The sequence below is a fragment of the Lipotes vexillifer genome, unplaced genomic scaffold, assembly GCF_000442215.2.
Source record: "Lipotes vexillifer unplaced genomic scaffold, Lipotes_vexillifer_v1.1 scaffold301, whole genome shotgun sequence".
Classification (NCBI taxonomy): domain Eukaryota; kingdom Metazoa; phylum Chordata; class Mammalia; order Artiodactyla; family Lipotidae; genus Lipotes; species Lipotes vexillifer.
The window spans coordinates 61,514-77,773 of record NW_006792529.1 but is presented as its reverse complement, the minus strand read 5'-3'; the positions used below and the strand labels follow the sequence as shown (position 1 = coordinate 77,773).

Genomic DNA, 16,260 nt, shown 5'->3' with positions numbered 1-16,260 from the left:
TTTTTTCCTTGCGTTATGCGGGCCTCTCACTGTTGTGGCCTCTCCCATTTGCGGAGCACAGGCTCCGGACGCGCAGGCTCAGTGGCCATGGCTCACGGGCCCAGCCGCTCCGCGGCATGTGGGATCTTCCCGAAACGGGGCACGAACCCGCGTCTCCTGCATCGGCAGGCGGACTCTCAAGCACTGCGCCACCAGGGAAGCCCTATCAAAACATTTTTAAGAAGATTGCATAAATTCCCAAAATATGAACATTTAGTTCCAATTCTATCTACTTTCTTTTTTTTTTGACAATTTGCTTTATACATTACTTTATGCAATTCCTTCCTTTCTGTGATTCCTTACCTCCTTGTTGGGTTAAAAAAGGTAAACACAGAACAGAATTTTGACCAGCACTGGACTCTTAGTAGGTGGCACGAGCCTGCTATTTGGATCTTACAGACCCTAGTTATAACAAATGTTTACTGATTAGTGGTTAAGTGCCTAGTATATTTATTTTTAGACGAGGTTTTCATTTTTTCCAATCCAGCTCATGAAGAACAAAATCATACGTGAAACAGTCACACTAAACTTGGCCAAAAACAAAGGGCTATGAGTACAGTGCCTGGAAGAATGCTTATTCATTACTCCCTAGACTAGCATATTTCTCAGTAGAGACAAGACATATATTGCAGCCATGGAAAATCTGGGGAACTGGAGCTCTTGAAAATACCATTTATGCTACATCAAACTTGAGCCCACTCAGGCAATGTAAATATTTCCCATATGTGTTGACTGCTTGTTGCCCAGCTTCCAATTCTGAAAGAAACACTGAAAATATCCCAAATACTCCTTTTTAATTTATACCAAGAGTCTGCAGCTGTCTTTATGCCTGCAGTTGAAAGAACAGTTCTCTAATAAACTAGAAAGAGAGATATCTCACTCTGGGAAGAGTAAAAGATATAATCTTATATTTCAGGTATAAATTGAAACCATTTTCATATCCCAGAATAGATCTAAATTTCAATAAAAATAAATTGCCCTTTAAATTATAGATAACAATAAAATTAAAGACAGCCAAAATGCAATCTATGTTGAATTTTGAATTATATCCTAAAACTCTCAATGTTTTGGCCCAGGATACTGTTATGGGGACCATCTTTATCACCCAAAATCAAAATATATGGTGTGATAAGGAATGATTTGTGCTGCTACATGGGGAGCAACAAGCAGTCTGAGGTCTGTACTATAGCTAATGATGTGTCAAAATTCCCAAGATATTTTGGTAACTTAAAGAAGTGCATTTCAAAGTGTGGTCCATGGACCACCCACATCATTATCACCTGGGCTTTTTGTTAAAATACGTATTTCAGGACCCTATACCAGAGTAACTGAAGCAGACAATGTGGGCAGAGGACCAGAAATCTGCTTTCTAAGTTCTTCAGGTAACTTTTGCACCTGCTCCAAAAATCTAACACTCAAGGAGTAACTGAAAGAAGACAAGAGAAAGTAATATTTAAAATCAGGGCATTGGAAGACAGGCCAGAAACTCAGACAAGGAAACATCCTTACTTAGATCTTAAAGCAAGGGGATATAAGAATCTAGTAGTCTTGGAAGAGAAAGCATCATATGGATGGGACTTCAATAGGACTTCTCAAGGGAATTTTGAAGACTCCTTAACATTGCATTTCAGGAAGGGGGCTATTGTAATCTCCAGCAACAGTTGAAATGGCTGGCACTAATGTGTGTGCCATCCCCTAAGTCTTTCTGGTAGTCTACCCTGAATATCAGAAGTCCGGAATAGGCATAGCCCTGAAGAATATCTGGTTTTCTGGGATTACCAATACCTGTAATTTACTTCTCTCTACTACCATTTGACTCACTGATAGCTCAGCTCTGCCCTGCAGATTTGGGATCTCCTATTGTAACCTGAGTTCTTGCTCTTTTTGGTGTGTTAATTCCTATCTAGTGTCTAGTACTCAGGTGCTCAATGAGCCTGCATCTTGCTTTCCATTTCACTCTTAAGAAGAGTCCTCTCCATGAACTCCAGCCAATCTGCTGACTGATTTCCCTGAAAACAAAAGCCTGCTTGACCTGTTTAGTATACCTGTTCTTTGACTGCCTGCTATCTTGCTCTCTCTGATGGACTGGACCTCACTTGCCACGTCCTTGTATCCGTGATGCTGACTGCTTCCCCAAATTATACCCCAGTGTTGTTAAACCTGGCAGATGCCATGTCTGGCCTTGCAGAAAAGATTTTTGTTCAGAGCCTGCATCTGCACTTACATGGAGTGACAATCTCTGGCCCCACCCATGCACACAAGTCTACTTCTACATATTACCCCCTCTCTGTCTACACACTAAGCAGTAGGAAACTGGGCCATACATAGGAGGTTGCCAAGTTTTGGCCAAGAAATTCCGTAGATGCCCCAGAGGACCAGTGAAAACCTAAATAGGCTATGAGTTGGAAAATTCTTCTGTCATTAAGTTAAGAACTCCTCAGGACTTAGGTCTTCATAGGGGAAGTTCTTGCAAGTGCAAATTCAGTATGTATTCTTTGAGTAAACTGTAAACTCCTCAGAAAGTCCGTAAGTGATTTTTTTTTTCCTTTCTGTATGGAGCCCTTAGACTTGGAGCAGATATTACTTTTGGGGCAGCTTAGCTGTGCTTTAAGAACTTGGGTAAGGATCACTCATTTACCAGTATGGGCTCAGTTTATAAGGCACTTTTAGACAGGCAACAATCCTGAGCAAATCACCAAAATTTCAGCATTTGCTCCGTATCACTTAAGAGAACATCAGTGAGGAATAGAAAGATAACAGATGTTTCTGGTCCTTAGAGATCAGAATTTGGATGAAATGGAAACTAAAATATGAAGCTCTATTAAGCTGTCTCATGCAGAGATTCTCCTATAAGATTATTCTTTTCATTCCCTAGTCCTCTCACTTCTAGGCTCAAGCTCGACACAGGTCAAAGCCTACACTTTGTCTTTCTGGCCTTGATATGTCTCCCACTTCAAAGAAAAACAAGAAGAGCTTAATAAGATTACAAACCATTACTTCCACACTAGCATTTTCTATAGCAACACAGACAAAAAAGTAATTGGTTTAAGTTTAAAAAAAATGATCTCTGTAGAAGGAAGTAATGGATGTTGGTTTACAAAGTCAGGTGTATAAAGTGTAACTTCTTATTCTTTTATACTATCAAGTGACTGAAGCTTAATCTTGGTTAATCCAGGGCCCTCAGTTTCTCGGGAGCAAACATCTAGGGTTCCAGGTCTGGGATGGGGAAGAGTGGCAAAGTGGTCTGTGGTCATCATCCTCTGCACACACGGACATCTCTGAGATGCTGATTTCCACCTTCCTGGTCTGTTCCTGCACTTCAGTCCACAGGCCCAGGGACTAAGTCCTCTTTGTCCTGGCTCCTGGCTTCTGCAGGTTTGACTCTCACGTTGCCCCTTCTCTTCTCCTCCTGGCTGCACTGAGGGCGTGGGGATAAGCTGGGAGGCTGTTTTGGATATGTCTGCCTAGATACTCATGTCTAATGACCTGGCACCACACAGAGCAGCACTAAAAATGATTCATTTTATAACCTCCACGCACTTCATATAGGAAGTGATTCACAGATTCCTCTACGTTCCCCCAGTCTGATCCAGGTTTTCAGGTCTGTCTCCCATGTATCCGGCTCAGGGAGTGGGAGAGAGGGTGGCAGAACATGGAGCCCTTACGTGGAACCCACCATCCTCCAAGCATCTAATGTCCCTTCACTTCCCTCTGATGTTTCCCTTTGGTCCCACTACCATGAGAATCATTATCTGATCTTGGGGATGGAATAAAGGATCTGTTTTATTTTGTTGTTGTTGTTATAATTTAAACTGCATCCTGAGGATTTAAGGAGTTAGCTTTCTGAAACTCAAAAGCTGTTGCAATCAAAATTATCTAAAACATTTCTTTCTGAATTATCCCTTTCCTGAGGCAATATTTGTAATAAAAACAAATGGAATTTGAGCGAATATAAGGGGATAGACCATGAATGAATATCTCAAACTACTTCTTGAATGTCAGCACTGAGTCTAAGCCTCCATCACATAAAGGGATTTTGCCGAAACTCTCACAAATGGTGAAGAAGCTAAAATAAACAAATTTTAATAAAACTATAACCCTAACCCTAACATGAATGGCAAAATGAGTGAAGGTGGAAAAAAAAAAAGCTCATCTGCTTTATCATGAAATCTGAGTAAATATGAAATAAAATATATAGAGAGCAAAAACCTGGAATATTTTACCCAGAGGGAAAAAGAAGCAAGCTCATGTTCTCTTGCCTGTGTCTTTTTACTTTCCAGTTGACTAACCAGATGTCTAGTGAGACAGGTTGGCCCATCCTTTAACATATTATCCTTGCATATGATTTATGTACCTTTGTAACAAGACTAGAGTAATACCGGGCCCCTAAATTTGGCGTCTGCCTGTCAGGCACTGTGCTGTACACTGGTCAGAAAACCTGTAAGACAAAGCCCCTGGCCTCCAGGAGCTCGGAGTATAGGGGAGCTAGGGAAGTAGACCAGTAAGTAAGAAGTTAAAGTGCAAAGCGATGGAAGCCATAGCAGAGTGCTGTGGGATTAAAGGGTACGGATGGAATCAGGGAGACCATCTCAGAAGAGGTAGTGATTTCTAGAAAGACAAGACTGAGGAACTATGGTCTAGGCTGAAAGACCACCTATGTGTGGCAAATAACACAAAGGGGAGGCTGCAGAGATGCTGACTCCAGGTGTTCATATGAGAAGATGGCAGAGATGGGGACAAACCTGACAGGAGCGAGGGAAACATTCACTCTTATCGAGTTAGTTATCCCGAGCCATTTCCTCCAATCTCTGTGTGTGTTCATAAGCAATACAGGTTTTCATATAATAAAACTGCCATAACATAATGTTCATACTATTTTGAAATGTACAAGTATATCTCTGACACACAGAGCTTTACTGCAGAGGGCACTGTGGAGCATTGGAAGTTGCACTTTGGGGATAATTCATAAATATTTCATTATTCTAGTTGGTATGTATGTCCCTAATTCCCATTTCAGGAGTTAAAGAAGTTTAAAGTCAAGTGCTTGGAAGGCTTTCTCTACCAAAAAGCAGTTCCTGTGAATGGATCTCTAATATACATACTAGAGTGAACGATTCCTGCTTACACAGAAAGACAGAGGGAGGAGAGAAGACTCAGGCTTATTCTATGTAATGTTGAGACTGTTCAATGCAATTAATATTCCAAGAAGTTGCCAGCATAACTGTAAGGTAGATGTTCTTATAGAGGAAACATGTTCTAGATTTGCTTTATGATCATGGATAAGTCACATAGCCTACTTTGGACTGTTTTGGTCATTTGACATATGGGGGGGCTCAATTACAAGACCTTTAAGATTCCATCCAACTTGCCTATTATATGATTTAGGCAACTTCCATTTATAATTAATGAGCTGATTAAGGACATGAAATAAGCCACAGAACCCTTTGATGCTAAGAAAGAATCTAAGTCCTCTGACAGAAATTACTTAGCAGTCTCTGGGGGAAAGCACTAAAGGAGACACTAGCATAGCTTTTAAAACACCCATATTGGATACAAGGGCAAATGGTCAGTTTATCTATCCAAAGTGACAGACATGTATCAAATTGGAAAAACTAAATTAACCCATTGCTTGAGGTTAAAACTATAGTGAAATAATATTTACGGCATAAATCTGAAAACCCTTAATCATTACTTTGGAGTATTTCTGCTCAAATTTGACCATGTCACTGCATGGAATCTTAACTTCAAAGAAAGAGAAGCAGTATGCAAATGAGGCAGGGAGTCTATTATCAAAAAACCTAGGAGAGGCTTCTGGCTACTCCACTTGTTTGCTTTGTGACTATAAGGTTGAGTCATAAAGAATAAAGAAAACCACATATAAATATATAAGAAAAGTGTTTATTTGCATCATGTAGTTTGTAGTTATTAAAAAAGAAAAAAAAAGGGCTTCCCTGGTGGTGCAGTGGTTGAGAGTCCGCCTGCCGATGCAGGGGACACGGGTTTGTGCCCCGTTCCGGGAAGATCCTACACGCCGTGGAGTGGCTGGGCCCGTGAGCCATGGCCGCTGAGCCTGCGCGTCCGGAGCCTGTGCTCCGCAACGGGAGAGGCCACAACAGTGAGAGGCCCGCATACTGCAAAAACAAAAAAACAAAAACAAAAACAAAAAAAAAGAAAAAAAAACCACTTCGTTTAACTTTTCTTGCTCTCCTTTCTTCAAAGAAAATAATGGGACAGGAGATGCCTTTGTCTCAAAATGAAATGCAACACCCACTTACCTTTGTTTTACCATCACTTGCAATTGGGCTAAGATCATTGGTATTATCTGGGTTTAACTTTAGTGTGGGTTTCTTCAAAAAACCAAATTGAACTCATGAAGAATAAACCAGTTTCTTTAAGATTAATTGGATTTCACTTTTTAAGAATGTTTAGTGTAAATATAATAAAATTTGCTCTTTTGAGTATTGAAGGAAGGAAGGAATGCGCGCGAAGTGTACAGAGCACTAGCTAGAACATAGGCACGTTAACCATTTTTGGAACCCTTATTTTATGTGAGAAAACGAAAGCTTAGAAATATTAAGTAACTTGCATAGGATGATACCTGTAAATTGTGCCAGGGCTGGGCATCAAGTCCTGAAATTCAACTCCATAGCCCTTGCTCTTAACCCTCTACTAAGAACTCACTGAAAAATTGAGAGATAATATACATATATATCTCTTTTAAATTGCCAGCAGTGTGGAAGATGGACTGGAGTGGTAAAGGATTAGGGAGATAATTAAATTCTGAGCAAGATGGTGGCCATGAGAACTAAGAGAAAAGAATGCTGGGAATACATATATTTTAATTCTATAATCACCATCTCCTGACTGTATAGGAAGTGAGGAAGGAGATAAAGATGAAGGGCTGGTTTGAGCTGGGGTAAGATAAGGAGTTTGAAGCACTGGAATACCTGAGACAGCATTGTATAGGAGGCTCTGACTAGCAGGGCAACTACGTAAGGTTATACAGTCAAGTTGGAGCTGAGATACAGCCCAGTTCCCTGCCAAGTCAAAGCATTGTGCATCCAGAGGAAGGGGACCTTTATTATAACTTGTATAAAGTATGGATTAGAAGAGGTCTTGCTGACCAGATCTCTAGATTGGGCTTTAAGTTGAAGCCGTGAGACTGGATGCAATCTTCTGAGGAAGAAAGTATAATGGGGAGAAATAAACACACAAGGAGGTGGGAAGAAGACAGGAGCCCTCTGAAGAGAGTGAAGAAAAAAGAGATGGAAGTACAGGCCAGTACAAGGTCCCTAACATCTCACGACAGAAATATTTCAAGAAGAGGAAGACAGTAAATAGTATAAATGGTAGAAAAAGCAGAGGTGGGCACAAGGATAAGAAGCTGTTGGATTTAACCGCTAATTAACCATCATTAGCAACCTCTGAGAGATATTTTCAGTACTGTGATAGAAATAAATGCCAAACTGCAAAGAGTTATAGAGTCAGAGGGAGGCGAGGAAGCAGAGGCCGAAAATGCAAATTTTTCTTGGCACCAAGAAGAGAAAGCTTGGTTGAGAAAGTTGAGTGTGTATTTATTTAGTGTAGCAGGGGCTTGAACATTGGTTGTATCCTGAGGAAAAGCAAAGGTGCGGGTAAAAGGGTATAATTTATGAAGCAAGGCCTGGTTTCATCTTCATAAATATTTTGTTTAAAAGTTCCATAAACACCAGTGGCCCAGGAAATTCTTCAGCAAATACTCATTAATGAAATGACAGCTATTTAAAAATGTTCCCATAGCTATTATATGTTTATCACCCCTTGTGTAATAAAGACTTCTGGCATGGAATTTTGAGTTCTTTCTTTAGTATGAGAACTCTTCCGTTCCCTGAGGATTTTCAGAGAATAGGGTACATGGTTGACCTCTTACTCAGACAGAAGGAAATTATGCTTTCACCTCTTGCCCCTGAATAAATTTATCGCCCAGTCATTACTTCTTCTGGATGAATATAGAAATTAGACTGAAAGCTGGAAGCCTGGATTCTAGATGAGTAATATTTCCGGACTTAGTTCTCCTACTCTGTAAAAAGAGAGATTTGGACTTTCTAAGTCATTACAGCTCTAAAATAATCAAATGAACAAAAAATCATATGTAAATGAATGCTTATCCTTATTTCGTTTATCAAAGAACACATTGAAACAACATAGGTTCCCAAAGATGGGGGTGCATATTCTATTATGTATGGTATAGTCATAGAAAGGAATATTATACACTTGTCAATTATCTATTTTCCAAAGTGTTCTGAATGATATAGAAAAAGTTGCCAATAAAATGTTACATGAAATAGGTGGAAATCAAATGTGCAGTGTTAAGCCAATTTTGTAAAAATAAGATGAAACAAAATGTTGGTACTATATTATGTACATAGATACAGAAAGAAGTCTCACAATAGGAATTAATCTTCTAGAGAGTGGAATTGGTGACAATAATTTATTTTGTCACTCTCTTTATAACCATTATAATTGTTAACTCCCTTGTGAGTTGGGAAAGGCATTTACATTTGAGGTTTACAGGAAGGTTGTTTGCATTTCCATTGTATTCAACTCTACTTATAATGTTTTCATGTGTGGAGAAGGAGGACCTATAAGTGCCGTCTTCCCTGCTGGACTAGCACCATGTTGCAGAGAAGGACCACAGAAGACACGCTTGATATTAAACATATTCAAAAGCAAGCAGGTTGGAGATAGAAGCTACAAAAACATGAAAATTGCTCCTTAGAATTACTATTATTTTTTGTTAGTTTTGGAAAGATGTCAGTGTTTGCCTAGATCTTTCTAACTTATATAATCTTTAAAGTTTTTTTTAAATTTTAAGATCACCAAAATAATATTTGGCTTGTAAAATTGTCTTAGACTCAGACACATTTATTTATTCTTCTAATTTCCTGCTGTCTCCCCACAATATATATATATATATATATATATATATATATATATAAAATATTAATACAATCAAATGCTAGCAACATCTGCTGTAGCAAATGTATTATAAATCCCACAGTACCTTCAGCAAAATAAACCAAACAAAAAAGGGGTAGGGCTTCCCTGGTGGCGCAGTGGTTGAGAGTCCGCCTGCCGATGTAGGGGACACGGGTTCATGCCCCGGTCCGGAAAGATCCCACGTGCTGCGTAGCAGCTGGGCCTGTGAGCCATGGCCGCTAAGCCTGCGCGTCCGGAGCCTGTGCTCCGCAACAGGAAAGGGGTAAAGGAAAATGGCTGACACCTCCATGTCCTCCAACTCTGCTTTTTAAATTATTTTTGACAATAGGCACCTGATGATTTTTCTTCATAGAAATGTACAGTTTCAAATTACTGTGTGCTAACAGCAATTTCATAATTTGTTAAATGGCATTGTCTAATGAAGTTTTTATGTTTTAGCAGTAAACTAAATAACAAATACTCCAATAATAAAATATGAAGTAAAACATATGGTTTTAGTATCATCTTATTTGTTAATACCGTTTTAAGTTATATTCATTCAACAAACACTTATTGCATGACTAAGACGTCCCAAAAGAACCTTAGTCTTTGACCACATCACCTTTTAAATTGTCTAGAATTTAGTACATTAAACAAAGGCCAATATATAAGGATGTAGTTCAGTCAGTTTGAGCATCTCTTCTTTCCTGAGAGGTTGTAATTGAAAATAAACTAAATGCAGATTTTTATGGGAACAAATCAATTATCTCTCTGTTCAGCAATTTAGGAAATATCAACAGCTTCTCTCCCCAGCTCACAACCTACAGCATTAAGCTTGGCAGCCCCTTGGAACACATACATCTCACTCACTGAATTCTAGTTCATGAGGGGCTAGCTTCTGAGACTTCTGGAGAATCCTCAAGAGGTTATGTTAAAAAGGATCCTTACAAGGCATTATCAGTGAACACTGTCATGTGTTAATTTATTTTAGTTTTTTCTTCCTTTGCTAGTTTGAAAAAGCATTTTCTAAATAGAAGTCTTCCCCAGTGTGTATTAATGGCATTGAGTTTTCAGAGATTTTTTTTTTTTTTTTTTTTTGCGATACATGGGCCTCTCACTGTTGTGGCCTCTCCCTTTGCAGAGCACAGGCTCCGGATGCGCAGGCTCAGTGGCCATGGCTCACGGGCCCAGCCGCTCCACGGCATGGGGGATCCCCCTGGACTGGGGCACGAACCCACGTCCCCTGCATCATCAGGCGGACTCTCAACCACTGCCCCACCAGGGAAGCCCTCAGGGATTTTACGTTTAGATGTTGTGGTAATATAGTTCTCATGTAAAATATGCATCATATATAAAAGTTCCTAATTAGGTATGAATGTGAAAATTAAATTCTGATTAACCTGAAATAGTCAAGTAAGGGAAACCTTCATCACATTGACTTAAAATAACAATAGTATACTTTCAAATTTAAAGAGTTATGTTTCAATTAGAATACCATTTTATTTTAAAATAACTCATGCCATTTAACTGAAAGAAGGAGGGGGGAAAAATCTCTATCTTTTAGACAATGTTTCTAAATTTATGTAGACCCTAAATTCACAGTTGCAGACAAAAGGCAGTCCTTAATTCATTGTTTCAAACAGAAAGTCATTGTCATATACACCACAAGATGCTTTAACACCCAGAACAATTTCTACGGTGACTAGGAGAAATCTGTATTTAAAAAAACAGCTTAAGTTTAAAAAGGGCCTCCAATACAAAAGGCCTCACAATGTAATTCTATACAAAGCTCTATGATCAAGTAATTAGCAGTGGATTCTAATTAAAGTTGGAATGTAGAATTGCCCTGGACTCAGCTTATAGCTTCACGTATCTGTCTAATATACCCAGTTTTCATGTTTTTCTTGTGTAGAATAGGATTAATTATCAAGATCATTGAGAAACCAGTGATTCATTTTGCTCTGAAATGCACAACATAAAAAATATTGGAAGATAAGAAAACATATATTCAGCTACTAAATTCAATGCTTTACAGTATTTTCAGCTTAAAAAAAGCTGCAAGAGAAGATGCAGTTAAAGAAACCAAGATATCATTGAGACAATTAGCCTTGCATTCCTCTTTTTTCCCTAAAGTATCATCACCACACAGAAGAATTGCATAGACTAGATGATGATGATTTTTTTTCCTTTTCTCTCTTTCCTACAAAGCAGTATTATGCTATTTCCCAGTCATACATGCATGTGAATAGCATATGTGTGAATGGGACTAAAATAGAATACATAGTGTTTGATTAATATTAATTAATATTATAGGCCCCTTGGGATTTGTCTAGTCACTGTTTCCTTGACACATGTCTCCAATAACTGTATAAAAAGCAGAAAAAACAGCACTTTCTGTATTTGATGCAGGAATGAGGTAGTTATCCCAGAGCCACTTGCATGACAACACAACTAAGAACTTGGACATAAACCAAAAGTCTCCTAAGCACCTAAAATAGATGTCACTGTGTCTATGTACTTTGGTTCTACACTTTCCTCATAAAAGATTCTCTTGGGGTCTTCAGATAAAGTTATTGTCTCTCATTCCTTCCATAATTTTTTATAAACTTGTTTTCTGGTTTCCTTGTGCACAGCACAAATGAAATAATAATTACAAAGGGATGGTTGAGGCTGAAGACAGTTGTTAGAGAATGCAAACTGTCCACATCAGTAGGTAATGAAATCCCATTTCCATATGGATGGTGGACACACACACACAAAATGTCCTATAAGAATAATACAACAATTTTTAAAAGCATAGTAATTATGTGACCTTTTGACATAAGAATAGCCTTACACACCATAGAATAGAGCCCCCAAGTATTATTACATTATAGAATAATTCTGTTATGTGTATTCATGATGAGAATACCGAGCAATTCAGAAAACATTAAATTGAATTTAGTCCCCTCCAGAGAGATAGCAAAATATATAGTGGATTTCAGGAAGATGACTCTCCAAAAATGGCTAAATTCTTTCTAAAACTTTTGGAGTTTTCAGTGGTAGACTTGTAAGATTTCTTTCTGGAAAGTCCACAGATAGAGAGCTCCTTAGTTGCCTTTATTACCTGTTTATTGACCAGCAGCAAATACTATATATTAGTTAACCAGCCTCTAAAGAGTGACATCTCAGAAGACAGTGGTACACAGGGTCTTTTCTGTCCACTCCACTGCCATGTGGGCTATTCCTCTTCTTCAGCTCCGAAAGCCCCTCCATAGCTCAGTGATTTAAAATCTTATGGCAGGGCTTCCCTGGTGGCGCAGTGGTTGAGAATCTGCCTGCTAATGCAGGGGACACAGGTTCAAGCCCTGGTCTGGGAAGATCCCACATGCCGCGGAGCAACTAGGCCCGTGAGCCACAACTACTGAGCCTGTGCATCTGGAGCCTGTGCTCCGCAACGAGAGAGGCCACGACAGTGAGAGACCTGCGCACCGCGATGAAGAGTGGCCCCCACTTGCCACAACTAGAGAAAGCCCTTGCACAGAAATGAAGACCCAACACAGCCAAAAATACATAAAGTATCCTTAATTTAAAAACAAAAATAATAAGGACACACACAAAATTAAGGCAAAGTGTATGCCATGCAAATTTAAATAAATAAATAAATAAATAAATAGAATAAAATCTTATGGCAAACATCACTCTTAGAAATGTTGTCCCTTTAAGGTGGATGAGCTCAACAAGATAAACTTCATTTTAAAAAAAGCAGGCTTACCAGAATTTTTAAAGATAAATGGGGGTAAAGGGAAGGAAGGGTTAAAATTAACAAGTATAGAAGCAAACTAAAGATAAAACCCCAATTCAAAAACTTGTGTTTTCCAGGTCAGGCCCACCAAGCTGTAATGAGGTCAGGGAGCCTGGACTGAGCCAAAGTGCCTGGAGCTGCCCTGTGCTGGTCCTCTTATCTGATTAGCTATATAGGTTTTATACTTGAAGCTGATGATGCATTAACCAATCTCTGCCCCCCCTCCCCCCAGGTCAAGAGCATTCTGTATATTCTGTAATATTAAAGCATATCCCTCTTTATTCGATATGAACAATAAAACATAAAAACCACCCATGACAAGAAGAAACAAAGGACATAGTTAAACTAAGCTTCAAAATAAAATAACAACAACAATTATTAGGTTCCTGAAAACAAAACAAAACAAAATCTTAGCAGCTTCAACCACCAACAGCTACAAAACAATACTAAAGAGCTAAAGAGCTAAGATATTTTAGAATGTGTTTTCTCTCAGAATAGAGGCAAAGTGGGAGAAAAAGGTCAAATGACCACAGAATATTTGTGCCCGAAACAAATGAACCCTGAAGATTTCAGTGAGTAAAAAACAGTACCTTATAAGTAACTGGTCTTGTCTACTCACAGCTGTTTCCAGTGCCGACTCTTGTTTAACTGTCTACTGACTTCAGTTTAAAGTTAATTCTGTTGGCAAAAAAGTACAGAGCTTGTCTGGAAAATGCTGTTTGAACATAAACCATTCCTTTCAAAGCGGTGGTAGCTGTAGTTAAGTTTTCTTGTAGAGGGGGATATAAACCCTTCCTGTAGCTAATTTTATTCCTCCTCCTTCCCCTCAGACTTAGTCAGTATCCTCCTATCCCATATATTGAAGAAAGAGACTGAGAGGGAAGAAAAAAAGAAAAAAAAAAACTGCCAGGAAATATACCTTAAATAATGTAGTATTTGAGCATTTAGAAAAAAGACAAAAAATTTTTTTTAAAAAAGAAGGAGAATTAAAAATGAGAAGCGTAGAAAGCACAACAGGATCTTAAATATAATTTAACCCAATGCCCTCATTTTATAAATAATGAAACTGATGCCCAGAGAAAACATGATTTGTGCAAGGTCACTCACATAGGTCATTCGTGCCAGCTAAGAATAGTTACCAGGTTTCACAGTTCCCAATTCAATGCTTTTTCTACTACGCTAGTGTACCTGAGGGGAAATGGTTTAGCTTTTTCCTCTGTATCCTTGTATAATACCGAAATGAGCTGGTGGGAGGAGTAACACAATTACAATGTGAGAACAATCTGTTCTCAGAAAACATAAATTTCCCTCCACTTTACAATCCTTAAGAATGAAAGTCTCTCTATAATGCCTAATTTATTTTATACTTAGGAAATAATCTTTCCACTGATGATTTTCCAGAATATTTTTATGACTCGGGAGTTGCCATTTTTCAGGGGATGTGAACATCCCTTAGTGCTTACAGAGAACTACTTCTGAAAGGGATGGACCTGTGACAGGTGTTCAGTATTTCTACCCAGTATCAGTGGTATTGTTACATGGCTCTCGAACGGGAAACACATTACTATTACTAAAAATCTCCACTTCCAATTTGTCAGAAAAATTTTTACCACACATACAAGTTTATTCTTGACTATTATTTATTATATGTGACCAACTAATTATAAAAGTATACTTTTTAAAATGAAAATTGGATTAGATTTTTTGAAACATGTTTTCCAAAATGTTGAGTAATTAATGCATCATTTGTAAATGTATCATTTTTACAACACTGACGAATAAGCAATTCATATTCAGAACACGTAAATGCTGAGAGAGAAATCTTGTAAAACCACAGTGCTTCTTGACACAATGGCACGATCCTATTCTCCTTTTATTCTGAACTGTCTGATTGTGCTCTATGTAAAGGGAAATCCCACAGACATTAACATCTAATCTACATTTATACGTAACACTAATATGTCAAATATGACAAGAGTTTGACACACTGATATGTATTTCTTGGGCTTACTAAAAGTTTTCCATATTTTCCTTTTATTTCTTTTTTGATTTGAACATTTTGCCTGTTGTCTGTTAGAAGAGGCAGAAAGGAAGTGTGAGTAAAACTTTGAAAGAGAAGTAGGCTGTGAGGAGACACACAGAGATTTAGATGGATTCAGGGTTGTTGAGTGGACTCAGGAAAAAAGGTGTAGAGAGAAGTCACGTACCAGCAGGTTGTTTAGAACAGAAGTGGGCTGAGCCACAGACAACAGATTACAGGTATTGACTTCAGGAACCAAAGTCTCTCAAAATAGGTTAAGCAAAGAAAGAACCAGCAATTTTGGTGACCAGTGCAAGCAACAGGAAATTGGCCCTCAAACTTACTTTGTAATTCATGACATGGTTCCTTTCTACGAATTGGGAGGGAAGCAAGTGCTGTCAATATGTGAAATTCAGCACGATCTAAAATAGCACAGTGATAAACGACCATTTAAAACTTTTTTGTCCCTTTATATTTAGGACCCTTGGACATACTCCAGGTTGCCCTACTCTGGGCACGCTCTGAATTTCAGAATACTAAGGTAGTTTAGAGGGGAAGAGTCACTGTGTTACGAAGACGGAATCTGTGGAGTTGAATTCCACTGATGGGAGAAGTACTTACGGCAGAGGTGAACTTCAGGGCAGACTGTATTAACACAGACAAGGCAGTCGGAATTCTCTAACTCTTGATCTCCTCCTCTTTTTCAGGTTTACAGTAACGTAAGCAGAAGGCTTGTACTAAAGAATCCCAGAAAGCAGTTTTGTGATAGCAGTGAAGGGAAGTGAATGCATGAACAGCTATCAGATTATTCTATGCTTGGGAGAAGTTTTCATACATGGAAGTTTTTAACAGTCCCAGGGGACTGATGCACATAAAAAATCTCAAGCATCAACCCTCTTAAACCAATTCCAGCACATGCTTACTTGGTTGCCCATTTCCTCTCACAATCCAGTCTCCTAGCAGCAGCCAGAGGAATTATTCCCCTCTTCCTCTCCTCTGCTGGTTTCTATCATTCCCTGCTACATATCATCCAATGGTTTTCCATCATTACTCTCCTCCAGCCCTTCCAACGGTTTCCCATTATCCTCTGGTTCATAGTGTCCAATAGTTTCCCATCATTCCCTGTTTCATCCCTATAAGTTTCCCACTGCCCTTCGTATAAATCCAAAGGCCTAACCATAACCTCCTTGGCTCTTCATCATTGCGTCCCTGTTTATCTTTCCTGCTGCTTTCCCAACCTGTTGTTCCATCTGTCTAGAATGTTCCTCCCTCGTATCTTCACAGAACTATCCCCCTTCTCAGCACTCAAAGCTCATCTCAAATGCTTCCTTCCAGCTTCCGGGAAGATGGCGGAAGAGTAAGACGCGAAGATCACCTTCCTCCCAACAGATACACCAGAAATACATCTACACGTGGAACAATTCCTACAGAACACCCACTGAACGCTGGCAGAAGACCT

The 16,260-nt window shown here is 38.9% G+C and overlaps 1 protein-coding gene across 1 annotated transcript in view; it reads right to left on the bottom strand.

Moving 5' to 3' along the window:
* The window catches only part of ARHGAP24 (Rho GTPase activating protein 24), a 201,314-nt gene extending 187,680 nt beyond the window's left edge, over positions 1–13,634 (bottom strand). Inside the window, exon 1 of the mRNA XM_007465707.1 lies at positions 13,372–13,634. The gene's annotated coding sequence lies outside the window, so the exon portion shown is untranslated. The remainder of the gene's footprint in view (positions 1–13,371) is intronic.
* Positions 13,635–16,260: the final 2,626 nt, after the last annotated feature.